Source organism: Sebastes umbrosus, chromosome 18 (genome assembly GCF_015220745.1).
Source record: "Sebastes umbrosus isolate fSebUmb1 chromosome 18, fSebUmb1.pri, whole genome shotgun sequence".
NCBI lineage: Eukaryota > Metazoa > Chordata > Actinopteri > Perciformes > Sebastidae > Sebastes > Sebastes umbrosus.
In genome coordinates, this window is record NC_051286.1 from 5083706 (window position 1) to 5109388 (window position 25683).

Here is a 25683-nt window from a genome sequence, read left to right on the forward strand (position 1 = left end):
ACACACACTGTACAGTGAGCCAAAACACTGTGATGCTTGAAATTAGAATGGCTTTTCATGCAAACAGAGGCGCTTGCTGTGCAGGTGACAGGCTGGTATTGCAGACGGAATTGAAATGAAAAACAAAATCCAACTGCTATTTTAAATAAAAGTCCACTTGGCAGTAGTGGCTTGCTGCGCTAAAATCAAACAGAGAAATGGAGCTTGCCATGTGACAAAATGTGCACGGCGTTAAATACAGATAAAACTATGAAATGAGTCGCCGCCCATTTTCGCTCAGCGCACCGCATCTAACCTCTTTGGCAGAGCAACACTAATATGTTTAATGAACTCATTAGTCAAAAATGAAGACAGACAGTGGCATGAGGCATGGAAGGTGGAAGCACAAAGGGCAAAGAGAGAGGGAGAGAGGGAGGGAGGGAAGGAGGGAGGCGAAGGAAGGGGAAGCTACCTCTCTAGAAAGCAGTAAGCACATTCTCCTGTATTATAGATGCAGTATCATGTGTTACACCAGTTACATGGTGGCAGCAACAAGCAGAAACAACACAATCTGGGAGGTATTCTGCTAAAAAAAAAAAAAAAAGAAATAATTCAAACCTGCCAAGTAAATTTCAAGGGTTAGTTTGAGTGTTATCACTACTATTTAATTTAAGTGCTTCATCAAAATTACATAGCCCGGAATGAACTGCTCTAATGTAATTATTTGCACTTGGCTGATATAAACGGGTCCACCCATGGCTGTGCCTGTTCATTCCTACAAAACGGCAAAGCCCAGATCAGAGCTGAATGTTGCCAAAGCATGAGTCACTTTGCTTTATGTAGAAGAATTGACAGTTTAAAACAGGAGTCTGTGGCAGGCCGTTTTAAACATTTAACAGCTGAGATTGACGATCCGGAATTAACATTACAGATATCCACAACTACATTTTCTTATTCAAAATATCTATAACGTCATTCTGACTGGTCAAAACGACAGTTAGAGACATCTGTAATTCAGTTTTGACTATCCTAGATGACAGTTACAGATATCTCAAACGCCATTATGCCAAGTCAGAATTGTTGTGCGTGACGTTGCTCATGCGAGGCTTCCCGTTTGATATAAAGCATTTTAACAGTGTGAGCAGAAGCTTTTGCTAGCTAGGATAGTTCGGTGAAGTTGGAAAGATATTCACAGATTCAAACTTCCCGGATCAGTAACTTGAATCAAAACAGAGAGCTTTGTTCGCTAGAGAGTTGTGGCAGAAATGTACGGCGTATTGTAGATTTATTATCTCCAGACACACTTTATAAACCCGTACGGCTGCAGTGCAGTGCCATAGTATGTTTGAATAGTTTCCGCCTCCCACTTGCCGTAGCTGCTGACTTAATTACAGATATCTGCAATGCCATTTTGCCTAGTCCAAACTCTAATTCAAGATATCTGTAATTACATTTTGACTATCCGTAACTCCAGTTAGAGCTATCTAGAACGTCATTCTGACTAGTGAAAATGTTATTTTAGATATCTTAAAAGGACAATGTAGATAACTACAATTGAGGGGAATAAAAGATATCCGCAACTGGAATTCTGACTAGTCAGAATTCCAGTTGCGGATATCATCAATGTGAATAACGGATAGGTATATCTTGAATTAGAGATTTTGACTAGGCAAAATGGCGTTGCAGATATCTTTAATGAATGTCCTCCTGTCTAGCTATTAAATGTTAAAACGGCTTCTCCATAGGAGTCTATCTGAAGCAGCACATCCATCTGGAAGCCGAGACAGAGTCCCCCTGCTGTCACCGCAATATATATGGCTGTTTACTTATTCATGAATGGGTTAGGACGACTAACTCAATCAATCTGCTTCCAGTTACCCAGGCTGACTTTATTAGATAACATTAATGATGCATTAGTCGTCCAATAGGCGTCGAGTTTCTCCCCTGTCAGCAACTACAATTCAAATGAGAACACAATGGATATTGGATGCAAAATGGATCGAAACTTTGGGATAATTGTGGCACTATACAACACCACAAGCTCATAACTCATCGTCGGACAATATGCTGTCAAAGAAACACACACACTGTGCTTCAGAGTTGATATATGTCCTGTAATATCACCTGTAAGTGATATGACAGTTAAGGGGACAAAAAAGCCATGCGTCATCACAAATCGATTTGAAAGCAATAAGATATTGCACTTATTTTCCATTGGATCTGTCATATTAAATAAGATTTAAACGAGCCTTAAAGCATACTGCTCCTTTGGCATGCTTCCAGCTTCTTCATGGAGATTATGACAATATTACAGCCATCCATATACTGAGAGTTTGCAATGTGAGTTGTACATTCATCACAAGGTGGCACTTTTACATCACTATGAAGTAGGGGTTCACCTATGTATCGCAACTTTTATCTTTACGATTATTAAATACATTTTTTAATGCCAGAATCTATATATTTGCTTCATTTGAGTCTACGCGAAGGTAGAAGGAAGTTACTGCTTTTATTGTTGTAGTCTGAGTAACGTGACGTCATATCTGTTCCATATCCGTCACCAAAACAAAACGCAGAAAGTAGAAAACCGCGGAGGGTTGGCGTGGATACAACCCTGTGAACCTTCACATGTTAAATCCAGCGTGGTAAACACTACACATCCAGTAAAGTATGGAAACACTTTGGGTTTCACACATTGCCAGGAAAAGCAGAGCTAGACATCACGGCTAAAGCTACATGCTAACTCTGTCATGGACAGGAAAGGTTATCGTATTGCGGTAAAAGAGAAAGAGAACGGAGCTGACGGGGAGAGCTAGCAACGGACTTGGCGAAGTTAGTGGAAGTATAAACGTGTGACTACGTCTGGTTTTCAGAATAAGGTGTTAACAAAGGGAACTGTATATACAAAATACATATATGGAAAAAGGATTAATGGGGTTATATTAAAAATTAAACAGAAAATACCACTAATTTGTGAGGGAAATAATTTAATAAATAATTCCTGACAATGACTGATATATTGACTTCAGGACATCTCTGACTACATACATGCTGAAAATCAAACATTTTAATGCATTCATTTAGATATTTTCCAAAATAAAAGTCCCTAGAAGTGTATTATTCAACTTTTTTCCAATGATCTAGTGTTAAACAAGTTAACAAAAATCGCAATAATATTGAATCGCAATACTTAAAGATCATAATACATATACATAGCGCAGCTCAAACTACGCTGTGTCGCGAGCATAGACGGCTCTCTTCCGCCGGGAAACAACAGTTGGTGTAGCTCTATTGTCGTCCGGGTGGAAACAGTACATGCTGTTCAGTTCCAGAAGCAGGCTAAGATAATCAAAAAGATAAAAAGTGTGAAAATTTGCCATAAATTGGGAGAAATACAAGAGAATTGTGACCCAGGGAGTTAACCGAGAGAGGGCAATGAAAAATGGGAGTCTCGCGGGAAAATCAGGAGGGTTGTCAAGTGTGATCATGATACGTTATGGTATCGCCAGATTCTTGCCAATACACATCCCTGCTTTGAAGACAGACATACATCTTCTAATGGGTGCCCCAGCTGGGAATTGAACCCGTAGCCTTTTTTACCAGCACCAGACTCCATCAGTTGAGCTACACTGAACACACCGTCTGCTGCCATCAGCTTTGTGAAAGTGTGGAGGGGATGGGAAGCAGAAATCAACCTGTCCTCCTCTTCCTCCTCATGTGACGAAGAATGAAGATGTTTTACATCATAATCACACATCAGAAGGCCTTATTATTATTACACATTAACTACACCTCCAGATACTGAAAACAAACGCACGCCTGGCTCTGGTGATTATTACAAAGCCTCATTCTCTGATACTAGCAGCAGCTGCTTTGTCTGCTCACCACTAGGGATGTCACGAGAACCGATACTTCGGTACCAACTCGGCACCAAAATTCTAATAATGTGACGGTACTCGTTTTCTTCGAACGATGCCTGTAATGGTCATTTGGTACCGGAGCAGAGGTACTGGAGATGCGATTCTTCCGGATCTAATGGGGGCAGTATACGCTTACAAGTGTTCATTATTTATTACTTAAAGGCTACATGCCTCTGTTTTTTGTAATGTTCAAATATGTTAATGAAGGAGTGCGTGTTGAATTACATGGGATTTGTTTTTGTTTTTTTACCGTGGTATGGAATTGGTATCGAGAATCATGTAAATTCACTGGTATTGGTATCGACTACTAGACTTCTGGTACCGTGACATCCCTAAGCTACACTGAACACACCGTCTGCTGTGTGGAGGGTGATGGGAAGCAGAAATCAACCTGTCCTCCTCTTCCTCCTCATGTGATGAAGAATGAAGATTTACATCATAATCACACATCAGAAGGCCTTATTATTATTACACATTAACCACACCACCAGATACTGAAAACAAACGCACGCCTGGCTGTGGTGATTATTACAAAGCCTCATTCTGTGATACTAGCAGCAGCTGCTGCTTTGTCTGCTGCTCACCACCACACATATAACCACATTCAAAACAACACTGAAGGATACACACACACACTTTGTCAAGACACCTCCCCATTGTCATGTGCCTTTATATTTCCCCGTTATGTGTGTGTGTGAGAGAGAGAGAGAGAGAGAGAGCGAGAGCGAGAGAGAGTGGAGGTCAAACGCATTTTCATCTAACGGTGAGAACTCACGACTAACAGACAGACAGCTAGCTTGTAATGCTACACGCTGTTGATGCTGTTCTCCTTGAATAGAACAGCCTCACAGTGAACGGTCCAGGTGCTGCTGCGTTCTGAAATAGAACGTTGCAACAATGTATCCGTTAACCGTTACCGCGGATACATTCTTTCACTTGGAACGTGAATTTGCAACAATTTGCAACAAAGCGCAGATGGGGGGGTTATGTGGATGTAACGCACCAACACTGAAGCAGAGCATGAATAGCACCGAGTAACGGTGGATATAACGGGACCAGACATTTCCTACCTACCCGGTGACCGCTATGTGGTCACTGTTGATCTGAGACGCAGTCAACAGGCCGGGAGGATGTAGCGGGAGGAATGTATGAGCCGAGCCTCTCCGGTTGTTTCCGCCATGCAGCAGCAGCAGCAGTGTTGTTATCATCTTACCTTGACATGATCCACCGGCTTCCAGCAGCGGCATCCGACCGGGGCTGCAGGAGACTGGAGGTCTGACGCAGCAGCAGCAGCAGCAGCAGCAGCCCGGTGGGTTTGTGTTGGTGCTCCAGAAAGATTGAGTAAGAAAAGGCTGCGGCGGAAACAGGAACTGGGAGAGAAGAGAGAGCTGGCTGGGATCTGTGAATACGGCAGTACGAGGCTGCTCTGCTCTGTGGGGATCTGCTGGATGGCCGGTGTCAACGCACACCAGAGAGGGAGGGAACTACACATCCGGTCACAGACTTTCAGAGTAATAGGCTGTGTGGTCACCGAGTAACTGAGTAATTCGCAATAAATAATAATAATAATAATAATAATAATAATAATAATAATAATAATAATAATAATAATTATTATTATTATTATTATAATTATTATAATTATAATAATAATACAATTCTGGTTTCAGCTAGTTTAGTGGGGGAATCATTATTATTTTTTATTTTACTCTAATTATATCATTTTTTGTAAAAAAAATTGTTTTATTGAAAAACAGATTGCAATTGCATTTGTGCATGAAATATTTTTATTTTTTATTATTATTTTATTTTATAACTATTATATATGTTTTTACTGGATTATAATATGTTCATCATTTTAATGTTGCAGTTGGTAAAGGTGGAGCTCATTGAAATTGTAATTACTTCTGGGTAGCGTAATCTTTAATATTACAGTATATCATTATTTGTTAATTGATTTAAAATTTGTATTAATAATTTCAATCTGCAAAGTAAGAGACAAAAAACAACATAAAAAAACAGACAGAAATAAAATCAAAACGCATTATATATATATTATGCATAATAGAGCAATAGTGCATATAATTATATTAATATTATATTAAATAACGACAAATGGCCTTGCTCTGAGTCTGAACCTCATGCTAAATTTGTATATTTTTTTGTTGAGCTTGATTTAGGTGTTGTGAGGTAGCCTATATTTAAATACTTCAGCCTAATGGAAATAAACTTGTGCTTTGTGTTTGGTGACCAGTCTAAGTTATTTTACTCTTTACTTTTTTGTTTGTTTGTTTTTTCTCTTCTTTCTTTTCTTTTTTTTAACACTGTTTATGCTTGTGAGTTTTGTGTATATAGATATTCTTTGTTTGTTGTTTTGTTTTGCTTTTGATGAGTCATTATTTTATTTGTTTAAATATTGAAGGAAATTAGTGGCTTTTTCTTCTGCACTGAAGTTGTATCTCTTTTGTCAATCATTTTTGTCTATTTCTTTTTTACCTAAATTGTTTTTATTTTTCCTTATAAATATCTAAATTTGCATTCAGATTTTGAACACGGTGACTGTATTCCCCACATTAATCATTGAGTCATTTATTTTGAAGGCACGATGGTGTGATTTCCTGTTTGTGTCTGTCTCTCTCTGGTTGTCTTGACTCCTGATGGGAGTGGGATGGAGTGGAAGCTGCAGTGCGCACACCAGTGTCAGGTTGCTGTACTGCAGTCGGGCTTATAGTCAGACAGAGCTGGTGGCACCAGGGGGGTGGAGGGTACGACTCAACCCCCCCCTCCCTCCACGTGGGTGACACTCAGCTTGACCTTCAGACCTTCAGACTGACACAGCAGCATTGGTGCAGGGCCAGAGTCTCTCAGACTACATTTTATACACTTCAGTGCCTTCAGTCCTCACTCATATCGAAAGTGATCACGTTGCCTTTCATTCCCTCCAGAGCAGCACCAGTCTGCTCCATCACTCATCTGTTACAACCTCTCAGATTACTGGTTGCACATTCTCTTTCCTCTATATAATCTGATTATTTCTTATTTCAGTGATAAAAGAAACCAAATAGCTTTGATATCCCATGGTTTTATCTTTGTTGATAAACTCGGGGCAGTTGGGAATATGTCTAGACCGATGGAGCAAACTTTTCTACAGTGTTTTCCACACCCGGTGGGGATTCACAATAGGCAGAGTCATTGCTCAGACGCTCAGCAGAGACAGATTTTACAAATTATTTTGTCAACATTTTGCATTTATCTGTCAGCCAGAAAGGAGTGGTTTCAATCTAGGCTGGATGGCACACTGAAAAGGACTGGCTCTGCCTTGTAGAGCATTACACCCTTCTGCACAGCAGAACTTAGCAGACTTACAGTGTTTATTTATCACTTTGTGGGAACAAAAAACTGTTGCTCACACGGTAAGCCTCCCGGGTTAAGACTTGAGACTAAGACACACAAGTGGAAAAAAACGTGTGAGAGGTAGAACAAAGACCGAAAGTGAAAATGTTTTCATAATGACTATATCTAGTTTCCAGGAAAGCAGTTCTTTAAATGTCACTTCTGGTACAGTGGGCACAATCTTCCGTCTGCATTGTGTTGAGGCGCTGGCTGAAACCTCTGATCCAGATTGGCAAGTAAAACCAAAACTCTTTCAAAGGTTAAAGGAACAGCGTGTAACATTTCTGGGGATCTATTAGCAGAAATGGAATATAATATTCATGACTAATTAGTGTACCGGAAACTAAGAACTGTTGTGTTTTAATTAGCTTAGAATGAGCCTTTCATATCTATTATCTATATCTATCTAGGAAAAGGAGGAGTGACCTGAGGGTTTCTAAGTTGGTTGAAACCACACCACTAGATGTCGCCAAATCTTACACATTGTACCTTTAAATACTTGTTGTAATTACACAATTACAACATTAAAATGTAGAAAACAAATAGCAGAAAAAGTATTGGATATCAACTTGATGCTTTCACTGACAAATTGCAGGAGGAAATAAAAAAAAACAATCTAAGAGCAGTAATTTGTAGTTTCCAGAGTAAAGTATAATTTATAGGAGGAGTGAATGTCACTCTTGTCTTTTTACATAATGTAATTTACAGCTCTGCATGTGTCAGCTTTTTGAGAGGTTGATTATTTATATTCTGGTGCAAAGCTCATCCATCTATGTTAGTAAATAGCATACCTGGGTGGACGGGGCTTCTGGACAAGTCATCAGTGTAGGACGGACATAATGGAGCTCAGCAGTCCTCCTGTGGAGAACACAGTCATGGTTCAGATTGCAGGACATTCAGTTTAATTTGGTCAACTTTATACAACAGAAATATTTATTAAAGGTACAGTGTGTAGGATTTAGCAGCATCTAGCAGCATGGTTGCAGATTGCAACCAACTGAGCACCCCTCCGCTCACTCCTCTCTTTCCAAGATTGCGGTAACGTGAGCTGCCGAGGGTAAAAACGTGGTAACGCCGTTCTCCTCACTCAGAGGCCGTCTGTACCATAATAACACTACTTTAGGAGCAACTGAAGTCAGACGACGGCTGGCGGTACCACAGTTTTGCACTCTGCGGCTCACATTACCAAACTTTCACAAGTGTATCGGAGAACTACGGTGGCCTTCAGGTGACGTAAAAACACAAAAGTCTCTCTCTAGAGCCAGTGTTTGGTTTGTCCGTTCTGGGTTACTGTAGAAACATGGTGGAGCAACGTGGCGGACTCCTTGAAGAGGACCTGCTCCCTATGTAGATATGAAGGACTCATTCTAAGCTAACGAAAACACAACGATTCTTAGTTTCAGGTGATTATGACCTCATCGGGTAAGCTGCTACTTTCCATCCCTGACAGTCGTTTGAGGCGTAAAGGTGAACGTGCATTTTTTAGTGGGCCGGGCCCAAGTTGTGGAATTGCCTCCCTCTACATGTTCGATCAGCCCCCACAATCAAATGCTTGAAATCCAGGCTAAAAAAAAGACTTATTATCTCTGGTGTTCAATGTGTTATATTATATTATATTGTCAATATGTGTTTTTGACATTGTGTCATTTGTCCATTTCTGCCTTTTTCCTTTTTAAACTGTAAAACACTGTCAACCACAGGTTGTAAACTGTGCTATATAAATACACTGACTTATACACTAATGAAAACATACTTATGAATATCATATTCCATTTTTGCTTATAGATCACCCGAAATCCTACACAAAAGGACCACCTTTAAGTTGAAACTGACTCAAAGACATTTCTCATTTGCTTTTTCATGTCAGTAGCTTCCATTTAGTACGAATAAACATCCACTTAATCCTCATAAATTGATCCTCGTTGGGGTCAAGTATGTTTCCAAGCATAAGTAAAGGAAAGAGAAGCCAAGGACAGTGTGTGTGTGTGTGTGTAGACGGGTGCTATAAAACAGCCGTCTTTCAGGTGGTAATTTGTTGCCCTTGAACATGTAATTTACTGTACCACTCTCTGTGAACTGCTGCATATGGATGTTTTTCTATCCCCCATTTTCAGTCGCACTTGAGAATTAAGCCACTAAATCAAATTCATAATACCCAAAGGCTTTTCATTTGTTGTTGCGTCCCCCATCCATCTTTGAAAAATATCCAGTGTGCCTCTGAGAGGTCTCACTCCGGTGGCGAGGAGCTGAATCACAATAACAACCACTACCTACCTACATTTGGTACACACACATAGTTTCCGACTCGTAAAGCTGGTGCAGTAGCGCCTTCATGTGGCGCAGAGTCCACAGTGCACTGAGGATAAAGCACATGTCTGTGGTGGTGTAGGTGTTAGTTAAAAGAAGAAATATGACTCAGAAGGCCTTTCAGTGTTGTCTCATGAAACAGGCTTAATCTCAAAGCCAGCAGAATGACTCATGGTTCAGAGGCTCGCCTATAATTGTCGCATGGCACACATGCATGCAGAACGCCAACCGTACATGCACCGCTGCAGAGATAAACACAACCCGGAACCCCCCCACCCACAACCAAACACCTAACAGAATCTGGTCAGTCAGCTGCGATATCATCATCAGTGTTGTTCCCAGCGTGGGCGGAGGCAGGTCGATCGCTGCTGACCTTTTTGTCTTCGCTGACCTTTTCAGATTGAGACACGGAGGAAGAGTTTCTAAAGGAGAACATGTGAAGTCTATTCATCTGAAGGAAAAAGCTGGAGTGGAATGGCACAGAACCAGTATGGAGGACATGGAGCACCAACTGTCTGATGCTGCATTGCATATGCAAATGTGGCCTGATAATCAGACTGAATTTTTATTTAGTTTCAGAAAAAGCTCAGCGATGTGGGCAGCGGTTCTGTGAGCAGGCTCGCATAAATGCATATCGGAGCAAATGTCACTCTCCATGCCTCACGCACTCTCAACTCATGCTATGAATCAGAAACCAAATGGAACAGAATAATTAAAATCTCATTAGAGTATCATTAGAATATCATTAGCATATTCATTTGTAACACTTGGGAAGGAATGCATCATCGCGGCACTTGTTCAACTGGATTCGATGTGACAAAACATTTCACCAAATGTATAAAATATTTTAATGTAGAAATATATTAAATGCAGTCTAAGATTTAAATTCATGACATGTAGCTGCAACATCCCTGCTTAAATTCTGGCCGGGGAGCTCTGCGTCGGAAGAGCATTTTGGGGATATTAACATCCTCTGCATTCAAGAGATGTGGTTAGCAAAGCAGGATCTCTCAAAACAGCTCCCAGAGTTGGGGAATTAGTCCAAGGTTGAATATCCAGAGGAGTGGCAATAGATCGGAATATTAAGTCTGATCCAACTCTTGATATTGTAGGATTGATTGATGAGTGGGGCATCGAGATGAACTTTAACATTAGAGAATGTAGTATTTTTAATAATATCAAAATGAGGAAAACTTACTGGTTGCTATAAATGATTTCATTAAGGATATGACACAACATGTGTTTATGTCTTCGGACAACAATATCTGAAACTGGTTCAGTATTGAGGGAGAGGGCTGTAGACGACAGCTGCTCACAGGCGGCATTATGGTGTTATTGGGGCAAGCTGTTTTTGCCATGACAGGCTCTGATTGCTTTTATAAGTGTCTGACATTACGGAAAGAGTCTTCGCTCAAGGAGAAGTCTCGTTCTGAAATCAGGCGAGGTGACGTTTTGCCGGAAGACACCATGGATCAGTGGAATACATCCGTGGTGGAAACGTGAGTGGCAGCCGGGCAGAGTTTGAGTTGAGTTACATTGACGCTCCTCACTTGCCCTCGCAGCTCGTTTAGGTGCTGTCGGTTACAGCCTCAATACTGGACCAGTTTCAAAAAGTGTTGTCCCCATTATTCACTTAGTCACAAAATATGGAAAAATAGGGTCCAGGTTAAAAAATACCGAAGTTACACTTTAAGTATGCCTGGCAACCTGAGCTCCTCTTGAATAGCATGCTGGTAAATGAGCTGTGAAAAATGTAAAAAATAAACATACATAACACATTTCAAAAGTATTGTGTGCGAGAATGAAAGAAAATGAGAATATAACGAGGACTTGTTTACAAGGAAGTTGCTAATTAAAAGTTATAATGAATTTTATAAATGACATTCATGGTGCAGACGATATTCTTAATGTATGGCAGAAGCCTTATTATGAGTTGTTTAATTGTGTAGCAAAAAGTCAAGCCTGCTGTTAATGACTTCACCCAGGTTATATTAATACATTTTATTTTATTTGGCGGCGCCTTTCTAGACACCCAAGGACAAATATTAGAGCTGCAACGATTAATCAAATTCGTTTTAAATTAATCACCAACTATTTTGATAATCGATTAATCGGTTTTAGTAATTCTTTTAAGAAAAAAAAAAGTAAATCCTCTGATTCCAGCTTCTTAAATGTGAATATTTTCTGGTTTCTTTACTCCTCTATGACAGTAAACTGAATATCTTTGAGTTGTGGCCAAAACAAGACATTTGAGGATGTCATCTTGGGCTTTAGGAAACACTGATCGACATTTTTCACCATTTTCTAACAACAACGAATCATTAATCAAGAACACAATTGACAGATTAATCAACAATGAAGATAAGTGTTAGTTGCAGCCCTAATCTGAAACACGTCAAGGGTGGCTAAACTGTCCACTCTAAAGTAGCTGGCATTCAGTGTAGAGCAGGGGTCTCAAACTCGCGGCCCGCAGGCCAATTGCGGCCCGCAAGACGATATTTTGTGGCCCCCACCTTGATATGAAAGTGCCAGTGTAACATCGCATAAGCTTGATTAAAGCTTGATTTATACTTCTGCGTTGAATCGACGCCGTAGCCTGACGTGCACCTCTCCAGAAATGTAACTACACGTCGCGGCGACGCAGACCGCAACAGCTGTGATTGGTCCAGTCTCTCAGCGATGCTGAGCGGCCAGGACCAAGTTCTACTTCTCTCTGCCTCCATCTTTTCAATGTTTGTTCACACAAATCCACTCAGATATATGTTCTCTTTTCGGCGTTGCAGTAATGTCAGTAAAAGTTCTGTGGTCCAACAGTTATTAGCTCCAACGCCGCTCAGTTTCTGTTTGTAGTACAAGAAGAAGAAGGAAACTCATAGAGACGCCGCCGCCAACTAGCGGTTTGGTGGTGTAATTGCAGAGCAACACAAACACAGCAGGCACAACTTTATTGCGGAGTGACACCAAGTGGAATGAATATATATCATGTCTTTTTCAAAGCCTGCAGTGAAGAGAAAGGTTGGTGACGAGCACAGACAATTTCAGGAAAAGTGGGAGACGCAATAGAGGCCATGTTCAGAAGAACTGTTCATGTTCTTCAATGTTCCATTCATGTTCAGAAGAACCGTTCATGTTCAGAAGAACCCATTCAAGTTAAAGAACTGTTAATAATGACGTTTGAGAAGATTTTTTTTTTTTTAACAAAGCTTTTTTTGTGGAATACCTGATGCGGCCCAGCCTCACCCAGACTCTGCCTCCAGCGGCCCCCAGGTAAATTGAGTTTGAGACCACTGGTGTAGAGGGTGAATGCTTTTTCCACTCCTCCATGCATTACCTCTCACCGCCACAGGGTGTCACTGCTGCTTACATGCACACAGAATAATGAGCAACTTGTTCTATTTGTAAGGCAAATGTCAGATGACAGGCTAACGAAGCAAATACAGAATGAATCGAAAGTGACGTGGATGGAATCTGAACTGAACTGACAGATTTATGGTAAAAACAAGAGGCAAAAATGAACAAAAACCCTGAGGAAGACGGTGAAAATGCAGATTTTGAACAGGAAGGTGAAAGCATGGAGGCCCAGGGAGAAAGTTGGAAACATTTGGCCTTAAAATAAATCTGCTCAATGCTTCTGAATTTGATGTGTCTGCTTCTGTACACAGAACAAACACCTGCTTCAAAGTAAGACAGCTCGCTCTGTCTGTTATCACACCTCTAATGGTTATCGCTGGTTTAATGAGCAGTGCAACAGTTTGTGATTCATTAATGTTTTGCTAATCAGCTTGAAAGCAGCGGCATCTATTTATTTTTCAGTTGTGTGAATATCAGCTGCCAGGTAGTATAATTTAGATTGTATATATATGTGTGAAGCTGATGGAAAATAGATCGTCTGTTATGATGTATCAGGAACTGATGGTATGTTGATTGATTCTCTGGTGTGTACATTATTGAGCGAGACTGTTGCCCTGCAGCTGATTAAATCCTGTATTGACATTCAGGCACTTATGAGTGAAGCCGTATAAATCAGCCGTCTAAGGGCAGCGAAATAACTCAGTGTTACTGTATATTAACTTTGTATTATGATGATATGATGATATTGTTTTAGAAAAAATCCTGTTGTCTGTTTAATGATTACAAGTAAATTGTGATTTAAAGGGGACCTATTGTGCTTTTGTGTTTTTTCTCTTTCTTTTAATGTATTATATAGTTTTTTTTGTGCATGTAAAAGGTCTGCAGAGTTACAAAGTCCACGCCAAAGGGAGTTACTCTCCCCCACAGAAATTCTGCTCCTGAACTGCCTGAAACGCCTTGCTTCGCCTTCCTTTTCTTCCGTAACGTGGTGATGTCACTAAGTAACACATAATACATAATACTTGCCTAGCGGCTAGTTTGGCACGCCCTCAAACAAAGCTAGTTAGAGCAGAGCTGGAGCGGAGTCCAAAGAGTTTGGTTCGGTTGAACAATCAGAGCAGACTGGGCTTTTTGGGAGGGCGGGGCTCAAACAGGGTGCTTCAGACAGACAGTGAAAAGAGATGCTGCCGGTATGAGAAAAGTAAGTATTTTTTTTTTTTTTTTTTACTTTAAAGCATCTAAACATGTTCTACTGTAGTAGAAACCCAAAATACAAGTATACACCTGAAATTAAGCATGATAGGTCTTCTTTAAGAATATGTTTTTTGTCTTATATGTGTGAAGAGATTTGTCTGATGTAAAGATTACACTGCATTATGTTATATTGCATACATTTACCATATCATGCGTGCACCAGTATAGCTAAGATTAGTATGCATACACCTCTGTGGCTTCCAGTAATGCCACAGGGATCTTTCTGTCTGGGGCATGATTTTATAGTGCTAGTCATATATTAGATGTAGCCATATGTCAGGCGGTAATATAAAATGTTATGGACTGTAGATAGGATAAGGCAGAGAACACTATAACTTAAACTACAGATATGTGGTGACTCTGGCAGGGGTCTATTTGTGCATCCTGAGAATTGTGATGCTGATGAGTTTTAATTGCATATTTTTTTAGATTATGTGTTATGTTCTGGTTTAACAAATAGCGTGGACTCAAATGCAGACACACACAAGTCTTTTAAAGGTGTAAAAAAATCTAATTTTATTCTCCAAGCGGTGGAATGGCGTAGGCAGTGAACAGGCTGGTAATCACAAAGGCAGGGATCCAGGTTGAGGAGGAGCAGAGGGTATGAGCGGGCAGGCAGGTTGGAACCAGGAAAACAGCTGCAGCTGATAGGTGAGGCAGACCTGAGCAAAGCACGAAAAAACAAAGTAAGTCCAAAAAACAAGAGCATGAGCAAAGTCAAAAAAGTACAATCTAAGAGAGCCTGAATCTGTCTACTACCACTGAGGGTGACGGAACGATCTGGCGATGAGTGGCAGGAAGACCGGGGTAGATATACAGCAGGTGTGTGTGATGATTGGTGATTATTCTCAGCTGCTCCAGCAGAGCCCGCCCAGAGGAGGAGGAGGAGGAAGGCCACACCTCCCAACACACTGACAAACTAGACAAACCAGGGGAAAACACACAAGAGACAAAAGGACAGGGAAACAGAGGAAACAAAAGGAAACCCTAGACTACAGGCAGATAAATCATGACATTATGTGAGTGTTTTTATGTTTGATATTGATCACTTGAGCATTTAAGGTAACTAAATGTGTGTGAGGTTTGGGTTTACATCTGGATATATACAGTATAGCGATATCACGATATAAAATGACATACACTGTTGATGAAGGATTTTGTGCCAAAAATGCTTTTTATACGTGGTAAATTCCCCAGTGTCTCAAAAGAGCATTTCCCCAGGCAATGACTCTGGTGTTGATACACCAATTATGTGGTATTATTATTGCATGGCATTTTGGACCCTGAGGTAGGCCTACATTTTGTGCATGTAAACAATTTCGTTCCACATTTCATGGTATAAATGCATTAAAATGCAGCATGTGATCCATGGGGGGCCTACAGTTTCACACTTGTTTGCTAAAGCGTTAACACTAGTTAAAGCATTGCCTGAAAGTACAGTAAATAAATAAATAACAAAGATGATTATCTTCTAAATATTGCCTTAAATTTGAACTGATAAAACACGATAGAAAGAAAATATTTAATAATTATCCAGAACTTTTTAATTTGTTTCATATGCCAGTTTGCTTAAATGATGTCAGGCCAACTGTTTTTAATGATCTCACCGGGAGCAAATCTTGTCTAATTTTCAGCTTTACTGCGCCAATACGAGTAAATTCTATGTTTAATTAGCAAAGAACTGTGAGGGACCCAATGTAACACTGTCAGTTTTTGTACAGAGACATATTTTTTAAAGGGCTTAAAATTAAGGTTAACACAAGTTTAAAAAGAAGTAAACATTAATAAATAAAAAGGGCGCAGTAAGAATATTATCCAACAATCTATTAAGTGATAAAGGGATACATACAGGATAAAACAGAGAGTATGGATGAATTTAAAAAGATGTTTTAGTTTTAGAAGCTTTTTCTTCACAATGGGTGTCCCAGGCGTTTCATCCTCTAGGTTTGGTCTACATGTTAGTGTCACATGAGAGTCGTTACTTGGCTCTGAGTCATTTGGAGTCAAATGAAATTAAGGTGTGAATTTCTTGTGAAGATTATATCAGGATGGCTCTGTAAGTAGCTAACAATCGGTGTCACAGTTTGTCCTTCTGTTCAGGGAGGGTTGTTCTAGATGGACACAGATAGCCTCCTTCTCTTCTTTTCTCAAACCGTTCTCTTTCTGAAATGTAATATTGCTGATCACAAAGGAGAGTCCATCTAGACGATCTTAACCTGAGGAGGTCTCGAGCTTATCCAACAGTTGTTTTGTCTTCTTGAAGTCTGAGTCTGAGCATTCCTTGTTGCAATGAGTAAAACATGAATGGTGTAACTTTGGAGAAGGTTTTTTAAGATGAAAGAAAGTCGATTTTGTTACCGTGTTGATGCAACATGTGAAGGCAGGACCTGAATCTATAAAGACCTTATATACCGCAGTAACGCCGTTCACCTCGCTCAGAGGCCATCCTTACCATAATAATCACGGTATGAGAACTGGCTTCGTGGGAGGGCAGTAGCTCAGCTCGTGGGGACTTGGCTTGGGAACCGGAGGGTTGTTCAAGTCCCTGCATGCAGCAAGTATGGGCTGTGGACTGGTAGCTGGAGAGGTGTCAGTTCGCCTCCTGGGCACTCCTGAGGCGTCCTTGAGCAAGGCACCGGACCCAAAACTGCTCCCCGGGCATTCTATACAGTAGTAGCTGCCAACTGCTCCTAATATATATACTAGGATGGGTTAAATGCAGAGACTAAATTTCACTGTGTGCTGTGCGGTGTACAATACAATGTGTGGCAATAAAAGTTGATTTACATTTACATTTTCCATAATAACACTACTTTAGGAGTGACTGAAGTCAGACGGCGGCTGCTGGTACCACGCTGTTGCACTCTGCGGCTAACGTTGCTGCAGTTTCACAAGCGTGTCGGAGAACTACGGTGGCCTTCAGGTAATGTAAATATGCGAAATGTTCTCTCTAGAGCCAGTGTTTGGTTTGTCCGTTGTGGGCTACTGTAAAAACATGGTGGAGCAACATGGCGGGCTCCGTGAAGAGGAGCCGCTCTCTTTGTCGATATGAAGGACTCATTCTAAGTTAATGAAAACACAACAATTCTTAGTTTCAGGTGATTATACACAAAAGAAATCATGAATATTATATTCAATTTCTGCTAATAAATCCCCCAAAATGTTACACACTGTTCCTTTAAGATCTTCTCATAGTGGTCTGGTGTAATAAAACAAACACTTGGAACTTCTGGCATAATAAATATCTACAGTCCCTGTAATGTTGCCGGGCCCTTGTTCAGTCCTGTGTCCTCTGAGTCCCCATTTATTCTTATTACAGCTGTAAAATCTCATAAAATATCAAGATTGGCACCAAATGCAAATTTATGTTCAACAAACTGCCTTCGGATGTGGAAGCAACCGTCTACCAAAGTAAATAATCAGTGACGTTTATTACTGCTTTTTCAACAGCAGATGGCAGTGTTACATCACGTCTACTCACAGTCCTGCATCACACTGTAAATCCAGCAGGCCACAGCAGCATCTACATATGTCATTCTTTATAGTCAAAGCAAGCGTCATGCTGGTCTGTGTGTATGGATTACACTCTGTGAAACCATTTGTTTCATTATGTGCACTCTGTAATCCCTGTTTACCTTGCTGTTTCATGTCATGTAGTGTACACTACCTCACCAGAGCTGCTGCTGCTGCTGCTGCTGGGGAAAAAAGAAATGTGTCTAGTGGTTAAATTAACAGGGGAAAGAAAGTGACACCTTATTGTTGGTCAACATTACGTAAACAGGAGGCTCTCTCTCTCTCTCTCTCTCCAGCAGGTGTCACTAAAGCCTCAACATAGCTCTCACTGCAGTCCCCACCATACAGCACCTCTGTGACTATGCCTTTATCTTTGTCCACTATCATCATCATCATCATCATCATCACCCCCATCATCCTTCAAATCACGTAGGAATGTGTCATCATGGCATACTTACAACATATGCTGTACATATAGTATGAATATTGCAGGATTACTGAGATGAAAAGAGACAGATAGAGTGGTAATAAGTGGAAAATGTCACGATGAATACACTTCAGCTAACTGTTATTTTCATAATCAATTAATGTGCCGATTTGTGTCCATAAAATGCCTGAAAAATATAGAAAAATGCCAATCTTCTTTTCTTCCGGAGGTCAAAATGATCTCCTCAAATTGCTTGGTTTGTCTGCCTAACAGTCTAAAACCAAAATACGTTTAGTTTACCCTCATAAAAGATACAGAAAAGCAGCAAATTCTCACATTTGAGAAGGTGGAATTTGATGCTTTTCTCCGTTTTCTACCATTTTATAATTGGACTGCTGGTCGAAGAAAACAAGCAATTAGAAGACACAGGTTGGGCTCAGGGAGCTTGTGATGGACATGTCTTAAAGATTTGCTGACTAAATGATCTAAAATAATCAGTATAATGTATCGGTTGATAACGTTAGCTGCAGCCTTAATTGGAAACAACAGAAATTCTCTGTGTATTACAGTCAGTAAGTGAAAAGCTGTACACACTTGCTGTGTAGCCTGTCAGACATTTCACCACTCACTCACGAGGGTTCATTAATTTTACCGACTTGTGCCGAGTTCCCAGCATTTATTCATTTTCAATCCACACCCCCTCAGCATTTCCAATTTCATCTCTGTCGTGTCATTCACACCTTTATTTCTCATAAAAGCTGCTGAGTCACATGGCTGCTTTTCTCTGCAGAGTAAATACAGTAAATGACTGTGCTCCACAATACCTCGGGGCCAACAACTTTCAGTATTTTCGAGCTAAGTTGAGAGATTTCAAGGTTTATGATATGTGATTTCAAGAGCTCTCCGTTGGCATTGAAGCTGGCATCTGCTCCCAAATCGCTCTACCTGTACCACTTCATGGTTGATGGCTGTACCTGTGTTTACTGTCACAAGCGAGGTTAAATGACTCCAGCTCTCCCATCTGTGGCGGTGCCTACACACATTTAGACTTAATGAGGAAGTAAAGCTGTGCAACTGTGAAACTCATCAGTAGCTACACTGGGTATGAAAATGCCAGCATTTGACTGCATTGTAAAACAAGCATGCAAGATAAAGCTCTGTACATACAGAAAGGGCACTTCCAAATCCAACACATTCTCAACACGATTCAAACTATGACGCTCTATGTAAGTAATCTCTAGTATCAGTTTTAGACGTGTCAGGGATGGCATGTCATTTTCCGCACTTTACATGCATAGTATCTTTTCAAAATAAACTTCCGTGTTCACAGGAAATGTACAGTTTCCACTCGTTACATGCATACGGTCTCTTTTTGTTTGGTATAACAGGCTTTCGGGATATTGTTCGGACTATCGGGGTCGGGAATAATGGGATGTCGGACCAACGGCATGGCATCAGATACATCACAAAAAGCAGAAAGGACAGGAAAGACATGCTAGCATAGACAAGCACAAAAGCAACAAATCAATGCGCAGGTGCCTCGTCACTTTTAGTGTTTTTCCGTGAAGCTTCATCTAGCGGTAAGGTTGCATATTGCAACCAACATGGCGGAGTCCGTGAAGAGGACCCGCTCCCTATGTAGATATGAAGGCCTCATTCTAAGTTAACGAAAACACAACAATTCTTAGTTTCAGGTGATTATACACTAATGATAACATACTGATGAATATTATATTTAATTTCTGCTAATAGATCCCCCAAAATCCTACCTTAACTATGAAAAACACAACAGTGTTTATCAGAAGCTGAAAATGGCTCAAAAGGACGTGCTTGCTGCAAACTGTTTAGCCCAATTATTCTGCACAATGCATCAAGATATGCAGCAGGCAGCTTGGATATTGACATTGCATAGCATCTCAGCCAGCAGCTACTTTCAGAGTCCAGGTGAGGAGGAATACTTCAACATTTTGTGGAAATGGCAGTGAAGTATCTGAGATGTAGTGTCTGTTCCTCGGTCACATTCTAAAAGTGTTCTCAGAAGCACTTGAGGCCAAATTATGCAGCCTAACATCTGCGTTTAAGGTAATCACTCAACTGAAAGGGAAACTTGAGAGACGGATGAAGGACACATTTCTGCTTTTGCTGTGAACAACAAGCAGCTGACCTCTGATCCGGCTGCGAAATGTGAGGCGTGTTTTTTGGTTTTCTATGAATTCTATTCAATGAAAGAAATTTCGTGAGTGAAAGGTACGACTTCTTTCATAGCGAAGTGTCAAAGCGTGGCCTCACAACTGCTGTGTCTTATGAAGAATAAGACGGTCCAGGCCTGCAGTCTGAGAGACATTGATATGGATGGACTCTAGGAGGAATATGGCAGGGTGGAAGCTATTCTCAGCTCTTCAGAAATGGAAGGTTGCCACAGCGAGGAGCGGTATCTGAAACCGCTTTCAGCAGATGTCCCACTTGTGAATCTGTGGAAGGTCAGCGTCTACGTCTTCTCCATCCCATGTAGCAATGCACATGTCTTCTCAATGATGACCTCAGCAGGGAGAAATGAGAGAAATCGTCTGGATGTGGACCGTGTCGAGGCAGAGCTGCAAATTTGTGTCAACTTCACATTTGAGTGCACAGACATGTAGCGGAGATTCCTTGCAATCAAAACCAGCCCTTGGAAGCAGCCAGGAAAGGGCATACGTATCACAAATAGACATGTGGTGAGTACACTAGAGCCTTTAAGTGTTTTTGTATGTGTGTATTTGTCAGATTTTAGCCTGGCTTCACTGAATACTGCAATGTGTTTTTTCCTTTTTGGTGTTATGGAAATGGCCACCCTACTTACTCAACAAAACTGCTTGGGTAGGCCTCGGGAAAGATGTGGTTTGGGTTTAAATATCTATCTTTGTTATGCAAAATAAGTATGTTTGTTACGTACGTAATTGGAGTTAGTTAAGTACGTAAGTTAAGTACTACGTAAAACTGAGGTAAAATAAGTCAACGTCGACTTGGTTCCACACGGGACATGAACAGCGGTCTCTTGGGTGAAAGTCTTGTGTTTGTTTGACCCATCCTACCCTCCCTATGTGGACTTTGTTGCTCTTTATAGTACGTCATTAACATATTCTCATACAACGGTTCATATGATATCTTACGAAAAAGTTATTCCTTCTTTTTCATTCGTTTTTCTACGAATGTCCATCAATACATGTCAATTTCCGCTTGTTACATGCATATAGTATTTTCTTTATAAACTTACGTCTTCACAGGAAACAACTTACTTAGGATTAAGCAAGAAAACGACTTAGTTAGGCTTAGGAAAAGATTGACTTGGTTAGGTTTACGCAACAAAACTACTTAGTATGGTTGAGGAAAAGATTGTGGGTTTGCTTAAAATAACACCGGAAGTGGCATATCTTAAGTACGTAACTTATGTGACAAATAAATCAACGTTGACTTCTGGTTTCAAACTGGACACGAACGCCGGACTCCTGGGGGAAAGCGTGGCATTTTTTGACCCGTCGATCCACCCTGACCTCCTCCCTACCTCACGTTCGCCGCTCTTTATATTTCCTGTTTCATGATTATGCTAATTACACACAAATTAATTTTGTGGAATATATTTGAATTAAAGTGCATTACTTTTCCATGGTATAGATACGAACGGTGTATGAGACCAGCCATCTTGAGTTTTTTGAACCGCTAACATGGAGGAGGCGGGATTTATGACCTACACTGCAGCCAGCCACCAGGGGGCGATCCAGATGTTTTGGCTTCCCTTTTGGGGAGCTGTCATGTCGTCCGTCTTTATATACAGTCTATGGTTGAGAGAGAGAACGAGTTGCTAAATCAGGTACTGTAGTCAGCACAGATACTTTCCTTGGTGGAAAATCCTTGTCACCTCGGTAAGAAAGATTGTGCTAAAGCACCATCTCACACTCAGCATGTCAAGTGGAGATTTAAATTGAATCCTGGTGGTTGCGACTGTCACAAATGTGCAGCCGTTAAAGAATGTGCTGAAGAGGAGCTGGCTGAGTGACTATTCTAATTTGTGAGATAGTGGGTTATCTGGGAGATCTCTTGCTGTAAATGGGAGGTGCAGCGGCAGTGAATGGAGAGATATCGTTTATATTGTGTGCACAGTGTGTGTGTGGCAGGTATCAGCTTTTACTGCATGCCTGTGCAGGATGTAGACTGTATGAGCAAACTCCAAAGCAAACCGAGAGTAGTGAGTATGTGATTATTTTCAAGAACTTCAAAATGCTCTGTGTTTAGTAAAGAAGGCGTGGAAGAATTAGGGAGAGTGATTTTGACTTCTTACAGTATTTGAAACATTCTCCAGTAACATGGAGAGAAGCAAACATCCAAATAAAAATAATTGTTCCACCCCCCAGTTTGGTGGCAGAGACAGTTCAACAAACTGTACCATACACAAAAACACACAAAAATAGACCAAACACTAGCACGTGAACAAAATATCTTCAATTCAGTTTTTATGCACCAAATATCTGGAACAAGCTCCCAGAAACCTGCAGGACCGCTCCAACTCTCACTTCTTTTAAAACAAAGCTTAAAACTTCCCTGTTTGCGGGTGCCTTTTATTCTGAAACTGCACTATAACTTTTACTCTTTTGAGTTTTATGCAATTTTAGCTTCTATCCTAGCTTTTATTTTTAGCTTGTTTTTATTTTCTAATCTTTAATGTTTTAATGTTTTAATGTTTTTATGTTTTTATAACTGTTTTAATTATTTCTTAATGTTCTTTTGCATTTTGTCGCAATGTTCTTGAATGTTTCTGTAAAGCACTTTGAATTGCCCTGTTGTTGAAATGTGCTATACAAATAAAGCTGCCTTGCCTTGCCTTGCCTTGCCTTCATAGTTTTAGTTCCAGGAACTAAAATAAGAAACTAAACATGGAACCAGCTTTCACATCTAACCTGTTTGGTTCAATTAAACAAACCCTGGTGCGTTTGTCCTGTTAGCACGGTTAGTTTGGGCTGGGGTGAAAGCTGTCGATCAAACCCTGGTGCGGACCAAACAATTGGACTGATACCACTTGAAAAGGAAGGACTCGGTTTGCTTCCAAGACTCTGGTGGTGTGGTTCATTTGTAGTTTGAAAGCAAATAGATCAAACACAGGATTTTTTGATAGTAGATATGTGATTTTAAGCATGATTCCAAAAGCTAAACTACTAATAAATCCATCTGTTGGTCATGAACTGTTGAGGAAATGATCTAATAATCATTCTGTATAAGTGATCTATGCAGTATATTTGTGTAAATCCTTTGGTTACCACGGTAACGTATATTATCCCCGATCAATCAGACAGTCTAAATCAGTTAAACAGACAACCATTCACACTCACAATCACATTCACACTTACGGGCAATTTAGAGTCAACAGTTGCATTCATGCCTGCATGTCTTTGGACTGTGGGAGGAAGCCGGGTTTGAACCTGTGACCCTGCTGCTGCTGTGAGGCGACCACAGTGCAGCCCAGTGGTCAACCTCCGGGTCTGAAAAGTGAAGCCAATGTGGAAGTGCCTTGAACTTGCATTCTTTCTAATAGTCAGCAGGGAAAAATGGATATATACAGCACAGGTTTCATAATATAAAAAAAATCTGCTTTGTGAATGTGTTATGATGAAAAAGAAATGCATTCACTGTGATCCTAGCTAAGCTACACGGATCAACACAACGCTTTCTGATGAGAAACACTGAATACACACAACTGTGTTTGTTTACAAGAAAACTTCACAGGGTGCATTTAAAGGTACCATCTGCTCCTCCAGTATGAACAACTGCTAAAACTCACATCCATTATATACTCCAGACTATAGCAGAAACCATTCCTTTAGACCTGCCACAGCATCAGCATTAGTTAGCCCATGGCCAGCTGAGACAGAGCGAGCAGGAAATTAACTAAACTGCATTTGATTTTCCTGAAGCAGAGTACACAGACCCAAGGATAAACTCACTCACGAATAAATCCTCCCCCGGCTTATCACAAAGAGCATTCAGCAACCTTAAACACACAGTGAACTCCACAACACCAAAGACAAACACGCCTAGCAGTTTCAGAGAGAGAGAGAGTGAGAGAGAGACAGCTGCCAAATCGTCGGCCGAGTGGCTTTGCGTTCGGTTCCTCCCCGCTATCTGCCTTCCGTTAATGATAACACACCCAGAGTGACAAGCATGGATGCAACGGTGGCCATGCTGGCTTGAGTCTGCTAATCAGCAGGACTGAAGACACGGCTCCTCTCCCACTGATAGCTATGTTAAAGAGGACGCAAAGCAGAATAATGACAATCAGAAACACACAGAGAGAGAGGTGCGTGATGGCGTGGCAGGACTTTGATTTTTGTGCGTGGAAAGCAAAAAAAAAAAAACAGCGTGATATTAAAATGATCAAAAACAAAGGAACCATAACTTCACATGACAAACGGCCGAACAAACACAACAAAACAAATCCCCCAGTGCCTAATCGCCGTGACTCAGCACGATGTGAGAGCATGTGGTATGCAAAGTCAGTGGAGGATGAAGCTGTAAAGATGTCGATGGCGGCCGTCGTCGCGCCAGCCTCGTTTTGGCAAGGGCGTCTCCTCCCTCCGAATGAGGAGAGAGAGACCACTCAATAAAGCTGGATGGCAATCTGGGGCGGAAATTGAGCCACGTCCCGGCCCCTGACAAGATGAATTCACTTAATAATGAGGGCATTCGGGGATTTATGGGTAACGGCGAGGTGAGCCCCATCTCTCAACGGGCACGGGGCTCTCAATATCGGCCAAAGCCACCGACTCACGCCCTTTCTCTGTGGATGTTCATACATACAGCCGCTTTTCTTTCCACTCTGTCTGCAGTGCTCAGCAGCAGTAATGCCTGACCTGCTCTATATTTGCAGATCACAGTGAGAGGGCCCCGTTGCCAAGAAGACAAGAAGACCGTGAAAGAAATATTTGGAAGTGTGCTGGCAGAGAACTCGCTCCTGTTGTCACTTGCTAACTTTTTCAACACTTCTCAGGTATCAGAAAAGTGGGAGAGGTAGAATACACATTCGCTAAATATAATCAAACACTGATTTTGATGCTTTCGTCCTGGATAACGCTGCCCCAAAAATAAACACTTTTTCCCCCTGAGGGAGTGGATTGTCATCATGGCAAAACAATTTAGGAGAAGACACCTGACACATTTTTGTGGCGTAAAGCAGAGTTACACAGCCAGGTGGTCGGGACCCCCCAAGGAATCGCAGGATAAAACTCAGAGAGATGATTAATAGGATAGGAAAGCAGGAAAATGTTTATGCTACACAAAATTAATTAAATGTTTATTTTTTTGCTAGTGCTGGTTAAATTTACCCTTTCAAGACTCTAAAGAATAGAACAAAAAAGGAAAATCTCGTTGGTTGACCTGGTTATAACAGGTAGACATTGCTTTCTAGAGTTCCTAGAGTTCCTAGAGTGATGGTTTCTCGTTAAGTGGTTACAGCCTTTACAGCGTACCTCCTCACAAATGTCATCATACGTCTGGGCTATGGCAGCTTCAGAG

The 25683-nt window shown here is 40.9% G+C and overlaps 1 protein-coding gene and 1 long non-coding RNA gene across 3 annotated transcripts in view; one reads left to right on the top strand and one right to left on the bottom strand.

Moving 5' to 3' along the window:
* Window positions 1-5363, bottom strand: part of fut8b (fucosyltransferase 8b (alpha (1,6) fucosyltransferase)) — a 112733-nt gene extending 107370 nt beyond the window's left edge. The window contains exon 1 of one of the 2 annotated variants that reach the window (XM_037750556.1): window positions 5113-5363. The gene's annotated coding sequence lies outside the window, so the exon portion shown is untranslated. Of the gene's footprint in view, window positions 1-4973; window positions 4995-5112 lie in introns of those variants that run through there. The other variant, XM_037750557.1, reaches the window with a different exon arrangement.
* A 15256-nt stretch (window positions 5364-20619) lies between these two features.
* Window positions 20620-25683, top strand: part of LOC119476670 — a 50842-nt gene continuing 45778 nt past the window's right edge. Inside the window, exon 1 of the long non-coding RNA XR_005204064.1 lies at window positions 20620-20858. This is a non-coding gene — a long non-coding RNA (uncharacterized LOC119476670). The remainder of the gene's footprint in view (window positions 20859-25683) is intronic.